Genomic DNA, 22,097 nt, shown 5'->3' on the forward strand with positions numbered 1-22,097 from the left:
AATAAGTTCCTATTCATAGATTCTTAATACATGATGTGATAGTCACATTTTGATGTTTTGCAGAATCTAAGAGGATAAAAGGAAGCTTAAGTAGAGTAAGTTGAATCTGATCGTGAGAGATGGATTTCGGTCGCATAGTTCGATGATCAGATTTTTGAGCCGCTGGTTAGGAGTTATGATAGATTTCTTAGGAAATATCTAGAAACATAGTTTTCATATATTTGTATTGTAAGGACAAAATTTTTCCGCTAATCATCAATAAAGTGAATTTTTGTTTTTATCTGGTTTACTTTATGTTTCCTTACAATGACATTTATGAAAATTGGTGGTTACATTTCTATTATTAGCAATGTTAAATGTGGATTGATTCTTAATTATATCGTTTGTGGTAATGTCATGACTAACCAAGTGAAAAGGAATTCTCATCACCTAAGTTTCAGTTGGATAGAAACTTGGAGTCATGCAATTTGAATTGCGTGATGTATGAGATTCTTGATCGTTAGAAGATATGACTAATTCATTGATCACATGCTTATGTGAGTCAAAGTGAATGACTAATGGATCTATTACATGTTGATATGGACTATTTAGATCCACCACAAAGGATGATAATTTTATTCGTCATGATTTACTGATGTTTTAGTAAACATGGTGGTGTTTATGAGATTAAGCATAATTCTGACACTTTGAAAAGTTTCAAAGAGTAGTGGAACGAATATGAAGAATCTGTTAGGCAGAAAGATAAAAGTTTCTCCAATTTGAAAGGAGAGGAAATTACTTTGGTATCATGTTTTATGATCATCTTAATGATTATGGAACCATGTCACAAATTGATCCTCGTAGAACATATTAGTATAATTGTTTGACTAAGAAGAGGAATTAGATATTGTTGAAATGGTTCAATCAAGAGATGAATCATACTTCATTTCCAATCAAGTTTTAGAGTCATACTCTAGTAACTACAAATCGTATCTTGAAGCTTATTCTATACTAAGTAGGTTTATAACACCTCATGAAATGTGGAGTAGTAATGTTTTCTTGCTCTGGCACATTTGGAATTAGTAGTTGTGATGTTTTTTTGTTAAAACAAAGGATGAACTAAACCAATTCAATGAAGTGTTTTTTTGACGAGAATTCACACTAACTTTTGAATATTTGTTTTTGCTTAAAACTTATATGTCAAGAAGTCAGTAGGAGTCCTTGACTTCGAAGTTCTTATCCATTCCTCTTAAGGTTTCACCTGCCACGTTTTCCAGTTTCAAGGCTTCAAGTTGAGCTTCTTTGAACTGTGTGGACAGATATGAATGGATTGTCATGGTCAACGACTTTACCCGGCGTCCCGAATATTCTTTTCTGCTAAGGGCATCAACTACTTCGTTTGCTTTACCAGAGTGATAAAGAATTTCACATTCGTAATCGTTCAGTAGCTCCACCCATCCTCGTTGTCTCATGTTCAGCTCTTTCTCAAGGTCATGTGTTGTATAGTTGACCTCATGTGTCTTAAGTTGTCTTGAGGCATAGGGGATAACCTTTCCTCTTTGCATAAGAACACACCCAAGCCCTTGATTTAAAGCATCACAGTACACTACAAAGTTCTTTGTCCCTTCTGGTAGAGACAAGATTGATGCACTGCACAAGGCTTGTTTGAGCATTTGGAATGTTGTTTATTGCTTTTCTCCCCAGCTAAAGGTTACACCATTTGCGTCAGGGTGGTAAGAGGCTTAGCTATTCGAGAGAAATTTGGGATGAATCTGCGATAATAGCCAACAAGACCTAAGAATTGACGAATTTATGTAGGTTTTTTGGGTGCTGACCAGTTTTCAATTGCCTTTATTTTGGAAGGGTCGACGTGTATTCCTTCTGAACTGATCACGTGACCTAGGAAATCAACCTTCCTGATCCAAAACTCTCATTTTGAGAACTTCGCATAGAGTTTTTCTGTTCTAAGAGTTTGTAATACTTGACAAAGATGTTGTCCAGGTTCCTCTTTTCTTCTTGAGTAGATAAGGATGTCGTCAATGAAGACTATGACGAATTTGTCTAGGAATGGACGACACACTCTGTTCATTAGTTCCATGAACACAGCAGGTGCATTCGTCAATCCGATTGGCATCACTATAAACTCGTAATGACCATAACGAGTTCTGAACGCGGTTTTGGGAATGTCTTCCTCCAAAATCCGTAACTGGTGATACCCGGATCTTAAGTCTATTTTTGAGAAGTAGTTCGCACCTTGAAGTTGGTCAAATAGATCGTTAATGCGAGGCAGAGGATATCGATTCTTGATAGTAAGTTTATTCAGCTCGCGGTAGTCTATGCACATGCGGAATGATCCATCCTTTTTCTTTACGAAAAAACCGGTGCTCCCCAGGGTGAGAAGCTTGGTCTTATGAAACCTTTTCTTAGTAGTTCGTTAAGCTGGCTAGATAATTCCTGCATTTCAGAAGGTGCAAGACGATAGGGGGATTTGACTACAGGAGTAGCTCTAGGGATTAAGTCGATTTGGAATTCGAATTGTCGTTCGCAAGGATTGGTTGTGCCCCGACCATGCCGACATCCTATGTTATGAAAGAGCTATTCACTTGAACTTGCCAACTAATGAAACTCTTATTATCTACGGTGACAAACCCGGAACGAACCTTTAGATCATTTCTTGCATCAAGGCACATAAATACCTTCGTAAGGAGTACTTTGCATCCTTAGCTCACGTGGTAGACAAACAGCAAGAAGTGAAAGACATCGCAAACATTCCTGAGGTCTGCAACTTTCCCGATATATTTCCGGATGATCTTCCGGGAGTGCCTTGCGAACGACAATTCGAATTCCAAATCGACTAAATCCCTAGAGCTACTCCTGTAGTCAAATCCCCCTATCGTCTTGCACCTTCTGAAATGCAGGAATTATCTAGCCAGCTTAATGAACTACTAAGCAAAGGTTTCATAAGACCAAGATTCTCACCCTGGGGAGCACCGGTTTTTTCGTAAAGAAAAAGGATGGATCATTCCGCATGTGCATAGACTACCGCGAGCTGAATAAACTTACTATCAAGAATCGATATCCTCTGCCTCGCATTGACGATCTATTTGACCAACTTCAAGGTGCGAACTACTTCTCAAAAATAGACTTAAGATCCGGGTATCACCAGTTACGGATTTTGGAGGAAGACATTCCCAAAACCGCGTTCAGAACTCGTTATGGTCATTACGAGTTTATAGTGATGCCAATCGGATTGACGAATGCACCTGCTGTGTTCATGGAACTAATGAACAGAGTGTGTCGTCCATTCCTGGACAAATTCTTCATAGTCTTCATTGACGACATCCTTATCTACTCAAGAAGAAAAGAGGAACATGGACAACATCTTTGTCAAGTATTACAAACTCTTAGAACAGAAAAACTCTATGCGAAGTTCTCAAAATGCGAGTTTTGGATCAGGAAGGTTGATTTCCTAGGTCACGTGATCAGTTCAGAAGGAATACACGTCGACCCTTCCAAAATAAAGGCAATTGAAAACTTGTCAGCACCCAAAAAACCTACATAAATTCGTCAATTCTTAGGTCTTGTTGGCTATTATCGCAGATTCATCCCGAATTTCTCTCGAATAGCTAAGCCTCTTACCACCCTGACGCAAATGGTGTAACCTTTAGCTGGGGAGAAAAGCAATAAACAACATTCCAAATGCTCAAACAAGCCTTGTGCAGTGCACCAATCTTGTCTCTACCCGAAGGGACAAAGAACTTTGTAGTGTACTGTGATGCTTTAAATCAAGGGCTTGGGTGTGTTCTTATGCAAAGAGGAAAGGTTATCCCCTATGCCTTAAGACAACTTAAGACACATGAGGTCAACTATACAACACATGACCTTGAGAAAGAGCTGAACATGAGACAACGAGGATGGGTGGAGCTACTGAACGATTATTTATGTGAAATTCTTTATCACTCTGGTAAAGCAAACGAAGTAGTTGATGCCCTTAGCAGAAAAGAATATTCGGGACGCCGGGTAAAGTCGTTGACCATGACAATCCATTCATATCTGTCCACACAGTTCAAAGAAGCTCAACTTGAAGCCTTGAAACTAGAAAACGTGGCAGGTGAAACCTTAAGAGGAATGGATAAGAACTTCGAAGTCAAGGACTCCTACTGACTTCTTGACATATAAGTTTTAAGCAAAAACAAATATTCAAAAGTTAGTGTGGATTCTCGTCAAAAAAACACTTCATTGAATTGGTTTAGCATCCTTTGTTTTAACAAAAAAACATCACAACTACTAATTCCAAATGTGCCAGAGCAAGAAAACATTACTACTCCACATTTCATGAGGTGTTATAAACCTACTTAGTATAGAATAAGCTTCAAGATACGATTTGTAGTTACTAGAGTATGACTCTAAAACTTGATTGGAAATAAAGTATGATTCATCTCTTGATTGAACCATTTCAACAATATCTAATTCCTCTTCTTAGTCAAACAATTATACTAATATGTTCTACGAGGATCAATTTGTGACATGGTTCCATAATCATTAAGATGATCATAAAACATGATACCAAAGTAATCTCCTCTCCTTTCAAATTGGAGAAACTTTTATATTTCTGCCTAACAGATTCTTCATATTCGTTCCACTACTCTTTGAAACTTTTCAAAGTGTCAGAATTATGCTTAATCTCATAAACACCACCATGTTTACTAAAACATTAGTAAATCATGATGAATAAAATTATCATCCTTTGTGGTGGATCTAAATAGTCCATATCAACATGTAATAGATCCATTAGTCCTTCACTTTGACTCACATAAGCATGTGATCAATGAATTAGTCATATCTTCTAACGATCAAGAATCTCATACATCACGCAATTCAAATTGCATGACTCCAAGTTTCTATCCAACTGAAACTTAGGTGATGAGAATTCCTTTTCACTTGGTTAGTCATGACATTACCACAAACGATATAATTAAGAATCAATCCACATTTAACATTGCTAATAATAGAAATGTAACCACCAATTTTCATAAATGTCATTGTAAGGAAACATAAAGTAAACCAGATAAAAACAAAAATTCACTTTATTGATGATTAGCAGAAAAATTTTGTCCTTACAATACAAATATATGAAAACTATGTTTCTAGATATTTCCTAAGAAATCTATCATAACTCCTAACCAGCGGCTCAAAAATCTGATCATTGAACTATGCGACCGAAATCCATCTCTCACGATCAGATTCAACTTACTCTTCTTAAGCTTCATTTTATCCTCTTAGATTCTGCAAAACATCAAAATGTGACTATCACATCATGTATTAAGAATCTATGAATAGGAACTTATTAAAATAATGGAGTTATATAGTGCATATACCTAAAGTTGAGTTATACAATTTGAATTTACTATCTTTAAGATCTTTCAGGTAGATAGGGCAGCTTCGCATCTAATGCCCCTTCAATTTGCAAATAGAAACATATGGACCTTTTAGGAATAGCACATGAGACTATCTCAGAACTAGTCTTTCTCCTTACTATATGGTCAAATGGTTTGACCTTGGCCAATCCCTTTCCATTGGGAAGAGAAACCTTTTCTAGACTACTAATGTTGCCATTGTCAAGTCCATGGAAATTTTGGAGACAGATTCATAACATAGGATGTCGGCATGGTCGGGGCACAACCAATCCGTGAAGTGATTCCTGTGAGCGTGGTGTGACATCCCCAAAATCTCGGCCAAAAAAGACCGATTTCATTTATGCTTTTTAAAATAATTTCAGAGTAAATCCTTTTGATTTAAAAGTGTTGTGGAATTTGTTCCCAAAACAAAACATGATAAAATAATATTTATCAAAGCATTTCATCAAGAGATGCATTTTCATTATATAATCAAAACTCGGGATGTCATGTTCCGATACAGACCATAAAGCATAAACGATAACATTACAAGTCATTCAACAAATATATACATATACAGACTTGTAAACAAAACAACTTGATGATTTAACCATCTTATGCCCTCGCGCCACTACCTGTAATACAAATAAAACTGAGTGGGTCAGGCTTGGGAGCCTGGTGAGCATATAGGGTTTTCAACCACAATAAATAAATTATATTTAATTTCACCAACCAATCACTATCCCGATTACCCATTCCCGTTATCCTCACTTTACGTCCCTAAAATAACATCTATCTCAAGGGACCTAATCTAGGATTTTCATCAGGACGGACATCACTGCGAAGGGGTTTCCTCAACAATAGATATCCTAAAGGCAACCATGAGGGGGATAGAGTACACCGGTGAACACATCGTTCACAACACCTACAGGTTATGAACCTGCTAGCGTTCCACTGGACTGTCTAGAAAGAGTCCGTGGTCGTTATCCATACTCAGCTGAATAACTAGATCAATAACAACAACAACATCGAGGCCTCTCATCTGTTTATTACACACCAACTATCTACCCATGTTCTACCCAACATATTTAGTAGATAAAATATATACTTTCATACATAGTTTGAAACCTATATATCATTTTCATTCAATATATATTCCACATAACAGATGAGGCATACCCACATAACACGTATTTCATAGAAAGCAATTCAGATCTATGAGATGGAAGAGGGTGAACATACATTCACACACATAACAACAAATTCTACACATAACACGTATTTCGTATAAAATACTTCATAATCATGCGTTAGAAGAAAGTAACTACACACTCACACCTATAAACAATAATATACTTAGTACACTCGAACCATACTTGTGTTATTATCGTGTTTATGAAAGGTAGTATACACTCACTTGATCAGAAGATGATCGGACAGCACTACGGCTTGCAGAAGTAGTAATCCTCAGCAGATCTGGAAGATCTCTACAAAATCAAACTTCTCGCGGGCAGAGCTTCGACTCGGGAACCGCACTTCTCGGGATCTTCGGGATCTCGGGACTTGCCTCGGGGCTCGAGAATAATACCGGGGCTTCGGGGTATTTCTGGCACGCAAAACAATGCAAAACGGGAGAGAGAAGAGAGGAAATTAGCAAAATAGCCGGTTGCCCTCGCATCCTATTTATAGGAGGCTGGAGCCTCGGAGTACGCGGGGCGTACTGGCCTCCGAAGTCATCACTGCATGCATCATCCGAAGTGTCGACACTCTTCGGAGTACGCAGGGCGTACGTCGGATCGGACCGCTGACTCCTCTTCGGATAATACCGGAATTAAAGATTAAAAATAAATACAAATTATTTAATAAACTTCGGAAATTCATATCTTCTTCATACGAACTCCATTTTCGACGTTCTTTATATCCACGCGAAGGTGAGACTACGCTCTACAACTTTCGTTTAGACTCCGTCAGCTAATTTCAAATTTATTTTTATTATTTATTTTTAATAGGCCGCGACAGAAAAACTTCGTTATAAATTCATAACTTCTTCGTTTGACGTCCGTTCTCTCCTAACTTTTTATCGCTTTGATGCCAGCAACGAGACCTTCGATCCTCGTTTAGATTGCTTCGGCTAAAAACCGCTCGATCTCAAATCGAGTATTTCAGGCTGCATACCGCAAAGTCGAAACTTCGATAAATCATAACTTCCTCATACGAAGTCAGATTTGGGCGTTCTATATATATTCGGAAACCTCGTTTCAACTACTACAACATTATCCAAAGATATTAAGTTTATTTTACACTTAAATTTTGACGCTTATTTTTATTCTTAATTAATCAGACCACATAATTAAGCAATTAAGCACAAAACACATAATACTCAAATAATACATTCTTATTATTTCAAAACGGGTTACAAAGGTTAACCTAGACTATTACATTGCTAAAAATGGCAAGCCCGGAAACACAGGCGTTACACGTGGGTTGATTCTAATGCTCAAAACTTATAAGCACTCATGATTGTTGTAGCCATGTCCAACACCTTAGACCTCTACAACCAATCATGACAGTCTTGATTCATACCTAATTCCGACATATGACCGAATGTGGAGGTTTGAATAATATGATATACCAAACATAATTATTCTGGAAGTCAAAACATGCAAAAGAAATATAGTAAACGATCGACAAGAGATAGCAACACTTTAGTCATAAATAAAACACCTTTTATTCATCATCTAATGTCAATTACACTTTACAAATTTCGAGGTTATCTAACTACTAAGTCTAATATCATCCTTCAGCCCTATGCTCCGAGCATGCTGGAGATGCTTAACCCGAGACAGTCCCTTCGTGAGGGGATCTGCTGGATTCTCATCCGATGATACCCTCTTTGCCACGAGGAGTCCTTCTTCTATTCGATGTCTGATAAAATGGTATTTTCTGTCAATGTGTTTGAATCTCCCGTGATCCCTTGGTTCCTTGGCTAAGGCAACAGTGCTTTCACTATTACAGAAAATTTCCATTGGCTCTTTAATAGATGGTACAACCCCAAGGTCTCCAATGAAGTTCTTCAGCCATATCGCCTCCTTTGCTGCCTCGCTAGTTGTAATATACTCTGATTCGCAAGTTGAATCAGCCACTGTCTCTTGCTTGGAACTCTTCCAAGCAATTGCTCCTCTGTTTAGGGCAAAGACCCAGCCTGACTGAGAGCGGAAATTATCCCTATCAGTCTGAAAGCTAGCATCACTATACCCTACAACCCTCAAGTCATCACTCCCACCGAGGGTAAGGACCCAATCCTTAGTCCTCCGTAGGTACTTGAGGATATTCTTCACCGCAGTCCAGTGTGCCTTTCTAGGGTTCCCTTGATACCTGCTAACCATGCTCAAGTCAAAGGCTACATCAGGTCGAGTACACGTCATAACATACATGATCGATCCTACAGCTGAAGCATAAGGTATTCAACTCATTTCTGCTATCTCAGCCTCAATACTAGGGCTTTGTGTCTTACTCAATCTGGCGTTACTCTGGATGGGTAACTCTCCTTTCTTGGAGTCCTGCATGCTGAATCTCTTCAGCACCTTATCCAAGTAGGTACTCTGACTAAGTCCTATTAGTCTTTTACTCCGGTCTCTCAAGATCCTTATCCCTAGAATATAGGTAGCTTCTCCTAGGTCCTTCATAGAGAAACACTTCCCAAGCCAGGACTTAACTTCCTACAGAGTTGAGATGTCATTTCCTATGAGTAGTATGTCATCCACATACAATACCAAAAAGCTAACTATACTCACACTAGCCTTGACATATACACAAGATTCATCTTCACTCCTAGAAAAGCCAAATTCCTTGACTTTCTCATCAAAGCAAAGATTCCATCTGCGAGGTGCTTGCTTTAACCCATAAATGGATTTCTCAAGCTTACACACTCTATTAGGGTACTCTGTATTGACAAAACCCTCTGGCTGACTCATGTAGACATCCTCAACCAACTTTCCATTAAGGAAAGCGGTTTTGACATCCATTTGCCATATTTCATAGTCATGAAATGCGGCTATGGCTAACAGAACCCTAATAGACTTAATCTTGGCCACTGGAGAAAAGGTCTCATCATAATCAACTCTCGGAGTTTGTGAGAAACCCTTTGCAACCAGTCGTGCCTTATAAGTGTGTACTTTACCATCCATGTCGGTCTTCTTCTTGAAGATCCATTTGCACCCTACTGTCTTACAACCTAGTACATTCTCAACCAAGTTCCAAACTTGATTGTCATACATGGACTGTATCTCGTTGTCTATTGCCTCTTTTGTTGGAATAGTGTCTAAAGCTGCAACTATATTAGGCAAGTATTTGATCCGGTTGTGCATGGTCCTTTTGGGTTGCCTTCACCATAGCAACTTGATAGGATGATTTAATAAGAGAGAGTAAATATTATTAATATATTATGAGAATAATATAATGAATAATATACTTGTTATTTGATTAATATAAGTCATAGAATTAATTAGAATTAATTTGGTGACTTAAAGAGATTAATTAAATAAAGGGGTATAAACTGTCAATTGTTTGATAGTTAAGCTTTAGACTGTAAATCCATTGGGATATGCTTTGGACGAATTCTAAGAGGGTTAGGATAGCCAAAATCGTCCAAAGGCTTATCTATGGAATGGATTTGGATAGCCTTAAGAGAAGATTATCCAATTAGGGTTTAGGTTGTAACCCTTAAGGAGTCTACAAGTATAAATAAACCCTATGGCATAGGGAATTCGACACATCTGCTAAAGTAAGAGAACTCTGGTCGAATTCCTCCCTTCTCCTCTCTCCTAAATCATTCTTCTTGCTTTGGTGTTTGTAAGCCATTAGAGGAGTGACATTTGTGACTCTAGAAGCTCCAAGACCTCAAGATCAACAAGGAACTCAAAGGTATGGTTCTAGATCTGTTTCAATGTTGTTATTTAACCTAATTAGTCATTAGAAGACTTGGATTCAAAAGCATGTTTATTAGAAAGCCTAGATCCAAGCATTAGGGTTTTGCATGCCCACATAGGAAAGTTCTTATGGCTAAAACCCATCAGTGGTATCAGAGCCTAGCTTGGTTTTCTTTAAATTGTTGCTTGATTAACTGAAACAAACTTGCAAAATTCGATTTTTAGGTTTCTGAGTCATGGACTCGGCGAGTAGGCCTGACTCGGCGAGTCCCTTTGTGCACTCGGCGAGTCCAGGCGTCAGGAATGGCCAGATTCGAGATTTCTTTGTAATTATCTTATCTAAACTTTCCATAATCTAATTAGATCAATGTTAATTCGTTTTTCTGATAAATATAACTGCAATCTTGATCTAATTAAAGATATTTATCATATAATAAAATATTTAATTTCCTTATATGATAATTAATTAATTATTTTGATTATTTTGATAATTATCTTAAAAGAAATCTTGAATAAATCAAATATAGATAATTAGGATATTAATTATTAATTAGAATTATTTGTTATTTGATCCTCCATGTTTTAAATGTTTAAAACTTGCCCTCAAGTTTTGAAATTTATATTTGTGATTAAAAGTTTTAATTTAGACAACTTAAATTTCAAAACCCTAGATTTTAAAAGGTTTAAAATACAACCTTATACTAATATGATATTACTAGTATAATATATATATATATATATATATATATATATATATATATATATATATATATATATATATGTATAACTAAATGCTAGTCTTACCGTTAGTAGGCCTCATTCACGAAGCCGATCTATAAGGTGGGTATAAGGTTGCGGGTTATAAAATGGCGCTTAATGGGTGTACACTCACACCCACCGCTTGCTTGATTGGTGGAGGGTCGTTAGCCGAACGGGTAGGATAGGGCAACCTCATCCTCTCATTAAAAGTATAATAAGAAATATAAAGTAACTACACATATTTTTTAAAATTTCCCAATCCTAGTTACTTTAGGAAAAGTGAATTGATGCAATCCCATGAAATTACACTTTGCACCTTGCTAAGATGTTAGTGGAGCGTGTGTGGTTTACCGGCACACTAATTGGTTCTAAGCGAAGGTGGCAAAGGGTGATTCATTGTTTATCATAGTTCGATGGAGCGTGTGTGGTTTACCGGCACATCGAATAGGAGATCGTTACAATGAAGGCACCATGTGAATTTGCATGGTAATTCACACCCGCTTTGTGATCCTCGGCATCCCAGTCACAAACAAGAGGGGCATATCGAGATTTAAACATGCCATTGAATAGTTTCAATGAATCTCATCCGAACCTAGGAATTCTCAAAAACACTTAGGACTAATAGTTTAAGTTTTGTGATGGAGAATTAGTGAATCGTCATTCACTTACCTTCAATTTATTTGCATGTTAGATTACGGCATCCCTTTTCTAGTATGTAAATGTTATTGTTGGATCCTAGCCCTAATTTTTCTTATTGGGTGATAATTAGGGATTCATACTCTAATCTATCCTTGTCATTTTCTAGTTATAGATGTCAAACGCAAACAACACTGCTGCTAGTTCTTTCACGTTGATGAGCCCTTGCCAAAAGGTCACCTTCGATGGAACGAACTTTAGCGAATGGATAAGATACATTCGCACCATTGCTCGCTATGAGGATAAGGAGTATGTCCTATATGAGAAGCTCGAGAAAATCAACCCCGAAGTCGCTACTCCCGCTGAAATCACCGCCTTTGAAACTCATGAGCGAGATGCAACGAAGGTACATTGCATCATGATCGCCACCATGAACTCCGAATTCCAAAAGTCCTACGAGGACATGTACCCGTACGAGATGCACCAAGACTTATTGGAGAGATACCATCAAAACGCGAGACAAGAGCGTTATGAGATTTTCACCAACATGATTTCCGCAAAGATGGGTCATGGAGAATCTCTTACCGTGCACCTGCAAAAGATGCAAAGGTATGTCGACCACCTTCGCAAGTTAAATGTTGACTTCGGTGAGGACTTGGCGATCGACATGGTGCTTCACTCTTTGCCTCCGATGTACAACCAATTTAGGATGACCTACCACATGAACAAAGAAGAGGTCACCCTAAGCAAATTCCAAGGTCTCTTGAGGGTCGCTGAGAGCAACTTCAAGGACAAGTCTGTTGCACCCACTCCCAATCCGTCCGCTACTCCTGTCTTGGCTATTGGTCAAGGGAAGGGAAAGAAGAGGAAAGCTTCATCGAAGAACTATCGCAAGGTGAAAGCCCGAGATGGTGCCTCTTCTAGTGGGACCAAAGTTGATCCCGCTAAGCCCTGCTCTAACCCGAAGGAGGCAGAGTGCCACCACTGCCACAAGATAGGACATTGGAAGAGAAGCTGCCTGGATTACCTGCAAGCAATCAAAGAGGGAAAGATCAAGCCATCTTTCGCAGGTATATACACAATTAAATCTAACGATTCTAATCATGCTATTTCTTGGGTTCTTGATACCGGTTGTGGTTACCACATTTGTTCTAATGTGCAGGGACTAAGAAGAAGTAGGGATGTGGAGCAAGGAAGGATCAATCTAATCATGGGGAACAGAAGATCGTCGCCTGTGACCAAGATTGGAGTGTATTCTTTAGTGCTTAGGAATAGTTTGGTTTTAGATTTGAACAATTGTTGCTATTCGCCAGAAATGGCTAGAAACATCATTTCATTTCATGGTTTATATAGACAAGGATTTAGATTTTCTTTTAATAATGAGAATGGTTCTATTTTGGCTTATCTAAATGGTGTCTTTTACTTTGAAGCTATACCATGTAATGGAATATATGAAACCATTATGATTGTTGATAACTTAGGAAATGATGTTTTGAATATTGATTCTTCCAATAGTATGGATAAAGCATCCTTATGGCATTGTCGTCTTGGACATGTCAACAAGAAACGCATAGCCCAACTCCAAAAGGATGGAGTGTTGGAGTCATTCGACCTTAGGGAAGATGACACATGCGAGTCTTGTTTGCTTGGAAAGATGACTAAGTCACCCTTCACGAGTACATGTGAAAGGGGCGAGGGTCTATTGGACCTAATACATACCGATGTATGTGGACCGTTTAGATCAACCACGAAGGATGGGAACCGCTTCTATGTGACTTTTACCGATGACTATAGTAGATATGGGTATATCTACTTAATTAAGCAAAAGTCAGACACCTTTGAAAAATTCAAAGAGTTCAAGAATGAAGTGGAGAATCAATTGGGCAGGAAAATCAAGATGCTTCGATCCGATCGAGGAGGAGAGTACCTAAGTCTTGAATTCCACGATTATCTCAAGGAGTGTGGAATAGTTTCACAATTGACGCCTCCTAGGACACCGCAGTTGAATGGTGTGGCAGAAAGGCATAATCGAACCTTATTGGATATGGTTCGCTCTATGATGAGTCGTGCTTCACTACCAATCTCTTTTTGGGGGTATGCCTTAGAGACTGCCGCCCATATCCTTAACCGAGTCCCTACTAAGAAGGTTGCCAAAACACCTCACGAGATGTGGACAGGGAAAGCTCCCTCGTTGGCACATATCAAGGTTTGGGGTTGCGAGGCTTTCGTAAGACGAGATACTCACGACAAGCTCGAACCTCGAAGTGAGCGATGTATTTTCATCGGCTACCCGCAGACATCCTTTGGATATCTCTTCTATAGACCGAAGGACAATGTTGTCTTCGTTGCGAGGAGAGGAGTTTTCCGAGAGAGAGAACTCATAAGCCAAGGAGATAGTGGGAGGCAAATCGAACTTGAAGAGATTCAAGAGTCGATAGATGAAGGAACCTCTACCACTGGCATTCAACCCGAGGAGGAAACTCCGGTTGAACCGATTGACGAATCCCTACCTCTTAGACGTTCCGATAGAGTTAGAGTTCATCCCCAGTTTTATGGCTTTCATATTACTACCGAAGGGGACACGTATATTAGTGATGGTACACTAGTAAACCTTGATGAACCTAATAGCTATAAGGAAGCCATGGCAGGCCCGGAGTCTGCAAAATGGAAAGAGGCAATGGATAGCGAGATCCAATCCATGTATGATAACCAAGTTTGGAATTTGGTTGATTACGTGCCCGGACGTAAGACCGTTGGGTGCAAATGGATCTTCAAGAAGAAGACCGACGTGGATGGAAACGTACACACATATAAAGCGCGATTGGTCGCGAAGAGCTTTACTCAAACTCCCGGAGTTGACTATGATGAGACCTTCTCGCCAGTTGCGAAGATTAAATCTATTAGAGTGATGCTATCAATTGCCGCATTTCATAATTATGAGATTTGGCAAATGGATGTCAAGACCGCTTTCCTTAACGGAAAGTTGGCTGAGGATGTTTACATGGCTCAGCCAGAGGGGTTTGTGGATCCGAAGCATCCGGATAGAGTGTGTAAGCTTGAGAAGTCCATTTATGGACTTAAGCAAGCATCTCGCATATGGAATCTTTGCTTCGATGAGAAAGTCAAAGAGTTTGGATTTGTACGAAGCGAAGACGAATCTTGTGTATATGTCAAAGCCAGTGGGAGTATAGTAAGCTTCCTCGTTCTATATGTCGATGATATATTACTCATAGGAAACGACATCCCGACTCTGCAGGAGATTAAGTCCTGGCTCGGGAAGTGCTTCGCTATGAAGGACCTCGGAGAGGCTTCTTACATTTTGGGAATAAGGATAGTAAGAGAAAGAAGTAAGAGACTAATTGGATTTAGTCAGAATACTTACTTAGAGAAGGTACTAAAACGTTTTAGTATGGAAAACTCGAAGAAGGGAGAACTACCGGTACAAAGTAATGCCAAATTGAGTAAGACTCAAAGTCCGAGTACCGAAGCTGAGATAGCAGAAATGAGCCGAGTACCATACGCTTCCGCAGTTGGCTCAATCATGTATGCTATGACTTGTACTCGCCCTGATGTAGCCTTCGCTTTGAGCATGGTTAGCAGATATCAAGGGAATCCTGGCAAAGCACATTGGATTGCGGTGAAAAACATCCTTAAGTACCTTCGGAGGACGAAGGAATGGTTCTTAGTCCTCAGAGGGAGTGATGACTTGAAGGTGCGAGGGTATAGTGACGCCAGCTTTCAAACCGACAGGGACAACTATCGTTCGCAGTCGGGCTGGGTCTTTACCCTGAATGGAGGAGCAGTGACTTGGAAAAGTTCCAAGTAGAAACCGTAGCTGATTCAACGTGCGAATCAGAGTACATTGCAGCGAGCGAAGCGTCGAAGGAGGCGATATGGTTAAAGAACTTCATCGGTGATCTTGGAGTTGTACCTGCCATAAAGGAGCCCATGGAGATTTTCTGTGATAACGAAGGAGCGGTTGCCTTAACCAAGGAACCGAGGGATCATGGTAGACCAAGACATATCGACAGAAAAATATCACTTCATTAGACATCGTGTAGAAGAAGGACAACTCGTAGTGAAGAGGATATCATCGGAAGATAACCCAGCAGATCCGCTTACGAAGGGACTGAGTAGGGTTAAGCACTTGCAGCATGCTAGGAGTATTGGGCTGAAGGATGATATTAGCATAGATTAGATAGTATTAGAAACGTGAAATAGATAAATGTAATTGGCATTTGATGATTAAATAAAGGAGTTTTATTTATGAGTAATGTTACTATCTTATGTTAATTGTTTAGCTATTGTTTCTCTTTGCATGTTTTGACTTACAGAACAATTGAGTTTATTAGGAATAATCGAATTGTTCAAATGGTCCACAATCGTTCATATGTTGGGAGTAGATATGAATGAAGATTGTCATGAATTGGTGTGTAGAATGTCTAAATGGTGTTAGACATAGCAAAAGATTGTTGCAACGTTCATGAGTGCTTATGAACTAGTTTTGAGCATTGGAATAAACCCGCGCTTGCTGGAATCACCTTATGGAATACGATATAAAAGGTGATCGCAAGACGATAATATCATATAGTCTTAAAACCTAGATATATGGTTTGTTATTTGTTAATTGATTGTCCATTGATAATGCGAAAACACGTCAGTAACTCGGTGTTATAAAACGCATTGTTGTGCATAGTTGATTAATGAATAAGTAAATGCATATAAGTTGAAGTTTATCTGTAAATTTTATCTAAGAAGGTAAAAGTGATATCTCGGCCGCTCGATGATTTGATTTGACTTATGTGCCGGGCCCGGTCAAAACTGAATTGATGTGTTCGATTAAGTTCTATGTCGAATAAATCAGAGATCGAGAAACCTAAATGCTTGACTAACCATTCCATAGGATTGTCAGCATGATATCTAACAGAGGACTGTATGTTCCCTTATCTAAAGGACAAGATTGATTAGATCAGAGTTGACAGAGTCTTTGAGAGCTACGATTGCAAACCGAATTGTACTTGTATAGTTACTAGACTTATCCAAGTGGGAGACTGTTGGAATAGTGTCTAAGGCTGCAACTATATTAGGCAAGTATTTGATCCGGTTGTGCATGGTCCTTTTGGGTTGCCTTCACCATAGCAACTTGATAGGATGATTTAATAAGAGAGAGTAAATATTATTAATATATTATGAGAATAATATAATGAATAATATATTTGTTATTTGATTAATATTAGTCATAGAATTAATTAGAATTAATTTGGTGACTTAAAGAGATTAATTAAATAAAGGGGTATAAACTGTCAATTGTTTGATAGTTAAGCTTTAGACTGTAAATCCATTGGGATATGCTTTGGACGAATTCTAAGAGGGTTAGGATAGCCAAAATCGTCCAAAGGCTTATCTATGGAATGGATTTGGATAGCCTTAAAAGAAGATTATCCAATTAGGTTTTAGGTTGTAACCCTTAAGGAGTCTACAAGTATAAATAGACCCTATGGCATAGGGAATTCGACACATCTGCTAAAATAAGAGAACTCTGGTCGAATTCCTCCCTTCTCCTCTCTCCTAAATCATTCTTCTTGCTTTGGTGTTTGTAAGCCATTAGAGGAGTGACATTTGTGACTCTAGAAGCTCCAAGACCTCAAGATCAACAAGGAACTCAAAGGTATGGTTCTAGATCTGTTTCAATGTTGTTATTTAACCTAATTAGTCATTAGAAGACTTGGATTCAAAAGCATGTTTATTAGAAAGCCTAGATCCAAGCATTAGGGTTTTGCATGCGCACATAGGAAAGTTCTTATGGCTAAAACCCATCATCTTTCCACTTGGCTGACTTAGGGCCTGCCATGGCTTCCGCGTAACTGTTAGGTTCATCCAGACCTATCAGTGTCTCATCACTGATAAGTGTATCACCTTCCGCAGTAATATGGAATCCATAGTAATGCTCAGGTGCATTCATAACCCTTGTGGAACGCCTCAAAGGTACAGACTTGTCAATTGGCTCAACAGGAGTTTCCTCCTCAAGTTGAGTGCTAGGGTTTGAAGTTCCTTCACCGCTTGACTCTTGAATCTCTTCAAGGTCAAGTTTCCTCCCATTGTTTCCTTGGCTTATGAACTCTTTTTCTCTAAAGAAAGCCCTCCTAGCTACAAAAACCACATTTTCACTAGGTATGTAGAAGAGGTAACCAAAGGATTGTTGTGGGTAGCCGATGAAAATACACCTCTCGCTTTGAGGTTCGAGCTTATCATGAGTCTCGCGTCTCACGAAAGCCTCGCAACCCCAAATCTTGATGTGGTCTAGTTTGGGTACTTTACCAGTCCACATCTCATGAGGAGTTTTGGCAACTTTCTTTGTAGGGACTAGATTAAGGATATGGGCGGCAGTCTCTAAGGCATACCCCCAAAATGAGATTGGTAGCGAAGCTCGACTCATCATGGAACGAACCATATCCAACAAGGTTCGATTACGCCTCTCAGCCACACCATTCAACTGCGGTGTCATGGGAGGTGTCAATTGTGAGACAATCCCACATTCACTAAGATAATCAAGGAACTCTGAACTAAGATACTCACCACCTTGATCGAATCGAAGCATCTTAATGTTCTTGCCCAATTGATTCTCGACTTCCTGTTTAAATTCCTTAAACTTTTCGAAAGTCTCTGACTTATGCTTGATTAAGTAGACATATCCATATCTACTGTAATCACTAGTAACAGTCAAATACTAACGATTAGCATCCCTTATGGCATGTTTGAAGGGCCCACACACGTCCATGTGTACAAGATCCAACAAACCTTCACCCCTCTCACAAGAACCTGTGAAGGGTGACTTTGTCATTTTTCCAAGTAAGCATGATTCACAACTATCATCTGACTTTAGGTCAAATGACTCCAAGACTCCATCCTTTTGGAGTTGGCCTATGTGTTTCTTGCTTATATGTCCAAGACGACAATGCCATAATGATGCTTTATCCAAGTTATTATTAATAGAATCAATACACAATACATTATTTCCTAAGTTATCAACCACAGATACTATTTCATACACGCCATCACAAGGTAATGCTTTAAAATAAAGAACATTATTAAAGAAAGCATTAATCCAACCAACTTCATTATCAAATGAAAAGGTGAAACCTTAATAATACAATGCATGAAAGGAAATAATATTTCTTGCCATTTCTGGTGAATAACAACACTTATTCAAATCTAAACTAAACCCACTACTTAGCGATAAAGTATAAACTCCAATCTTGGTGACAGGTAAAGCTTTCCTATTCCCCATGATTAAGTTTATTCTTCCTTGCTCCACATTCTCACTTCTTCTTAGTCCCTGGAAATCAGAACAAATATGAATACCACAACCGGTATCAAGGACCCAAGAGTTAGAATGGGGTGAGTTATTAGATAAGATAGTGTAAATACCTGCATGGTTGGGTTTAACCTTCCCATCCTTCATATCTTGCTGGTATTTTGGGCAGTTCCGCTTCCAATGTGATTTTTCATGGCAATAGAAGCATTCAACCTCTTTTGGGTCAGAAGAAGGAGTGACGAAACCTTTCTTGGTTCCACTTGAAGAAGAGCCATCAAGGGTCCTAGCCTTGGTACCCTTCGAAGAGCTCTTTCTCTTCTTCCCTCGACTTTTCCCGATTGCCAAAACCGGGGCGGAGTTTGGAGTAGGAGTGTTAACAACCGACTTACCCTTAAGACCTGTTTCTGCGGTCTTGAGAAGACCCTGAAGTTTGCTGAGTGTGACCTCTTCCTTATTCATGTGGTATCTCATGTGGAATTGATCATAGCACGATGGTAAGGAGTGCAAAATGATATCTAGCTCCTTATGGAATTTCACATTAAGCTTCAGCAACCGATCCACATACCTTTGCATTTTTTGCATGTGGCTCGTGATGGATTCCCCATCCTTCATCATGGTTATTATCATGGAGCAGATGATTCCATACCTCTCTTGTCGTGCACTTTGATGGTATCTTTCCATCAGATCTTGGTGCATTTCAAAAGGGTAGAAGTCCTCATAGGACTTTTGGAGTTCCGCTATCATCGTGGCCATCATGATGCATGCCACTTTGGTAGCATCCCTTTCATGTGCCTAGAAGTCAGCGATCTCCTGGGGAGTTGCAGTGGTCTCATCAATCTCCTTAAGCTCCTTGTCGAGGACATATTCTTTTTCCTCGTAGCGGGTAATCATCCTGATGTTTTTAATCCATTCATTGAAATTGGATCCATCAAATGTGACTTTCCCACACAAGTTCATAAGGGTAAAGGAGCCATTAGGATTAGAGCCAGAAGCAGCATTGTTTGAAGACATCTGAAGGAAGAGGACAAGATTAGTTTAGATATTAAGAGAGTCCTTAATAAAACACCCAAATGTAATATTAAGGCTAGGATCCAATCACAATATATTATAACTTAGAAAAGGTATGTCATAATCCAAGCTATAACATATTTGAAAGGTAGGTGAATGACGATTCACTAATTTCCACCATGAAAAATGAAATATTAAATATTAGGTTTTTGATTGGTTCTTAGAAATTCCTAGATTCTTTTGAGATTCAATGAACTTTTCAAAGGCATGTTTCAATCTCTAGTGTGCCCTCCAAGTTTTGTGACTTGGATACCGAGAATCACAAAACGAGGTGTGAAGTAACCATGCATATCACTTGGTATCCTTAAAGTTTATCACTCAATCGATGTGCCGTTAAACCACACACGCTCCACTGATACTATGATAAACCTTAAGTCACCCTTTACCTACCTTGTTAAGTCCAAGTTAGTGTGTCGGTTAACCACACACGCTCCACCAACGACTTAAACAAAGTGTAAAGTGTAATCTCATGGATTAGCACCTTATTCACATTTTTCCTAAAGTAACTAAGATTGGGAATTTAATAAAAGCATTTAGTTACTTTAATATATTCATCATACTTTTAATGAGAATTTATAAGTCCTTGTCCTACCCGTTCGGCTAACGACCCTCCACCGATCAAGGAAGCGGTGGGTGAGAGTGGACACCCATTAAGTTTCCATTTTATAGGCAACAACCTTATACCCCCCTTTTAGACCGGCTTCGTGAATGAGGCGTACTAGCGATAAGACGACTTGCTCTTATACATACATATATATATATATATATATATATATATATATATATATATATATATATTATTAACTTATAATATTATAAAGTATAAGGGTTGAATTTTAACTTTTAAAATTCTAAGGGTTGGAACTAAAGTTTTTAATCAAGACTTTACTTGTTCCAAAACTTGAGGGCAAGTTTTGTAAACTTTCAAAACTTTTCATTTCTTGTAACTTATGAATTAATAGAGTATTAAAAATGAAGACCCTTCATTTTTATAACTCATGTGTTCTTTTAATGGCTTTTAACAAAGTGACTTTTGGTTTTCCATAACTTGAGGACAAGTTATGGACTCCATTAAAACACATAATGATCAAGAATTAAACTACCAAGTAGGTTACAAATAATTCCTATGATCATCTAATCTTCAAAAGTTCAAGAATATGAATATTAACATTTTTCTAGAATCAAAATTACACTTAAAACTTTGTAATTTTGATAATTGTCATTGTAAATGGATTAGCATGAACATTACACCATCCAAAACAAGTTTTCAAGTACCAAAACAGTTTAGGGTAATGTTTCTAGTCCATTTCCAGCAACAAAAGTCGAAAATCTGCATTCTGGGGCTCCTACTCCTCGAGTGCACGAACCTACTCGACGAATAGGATGAATTTACAATTGAACTCGGCGAGTCCCCCCCCCCCCCCCCCATGGAATCGGCGAGTTCATCAAGCAGATTGCACAATATCGACTTTTTTCAACAATTTTGCACAAATAACAAACAAACAAGCCTAGGCTCAGATACCACTGATGGGTTTTGAGCATTCTAACACTTCCTAAGTGTACATGCAACCCTAATTGTGACAACCCAAGTTGTCCCGTTACATTTCCCCGTTACCGTTAACGGAATATTCCACTGTATAAAAGTTTCGTTAATTAGAGGACGTCAATTTAATAAACATTCCATTTCGTTACCTTTAACATGCCGTTAAGTCGTGATAAAAGGAAATAAAAACACAGGACACACATTTCCATTCATTTGGAAAATGTTAAGTTTTATTGTTACGACCACTAAATCGGGTGCGACCAAAAGCCCCGTTTAACGGCAGTATTGGGTAGAATTCCACCGAGACCCGACTCAAAACCCTATATAAGGGTGAGTGGAGTCTATTGGAGACTTTTTTACACACTCTCTCTATACTCTCTCTCTCTAAACCCGTTTTCGCCCCAAATCCGCACCCAAACGCTTCCAAATTGTAAGTCCGCTTACCCTAGCTTATTCTAAACATATTGATTTGT

Source organism: Lactuca serriola, chromosome 5 (genome assembly GCF_051521515.1).
Source record: "Lactuca serriola cultivar US96UC23 chromosome 5, Lser_US96UC23_V15, whole genome shotgun sequence".
NCBI classification, from domain to species: Eukaryota; Viridiplantae; Streptophyta; class Magnoliopsida; order Asterales; family Asteraceae; genus Lactuca; species Lactuca serriola.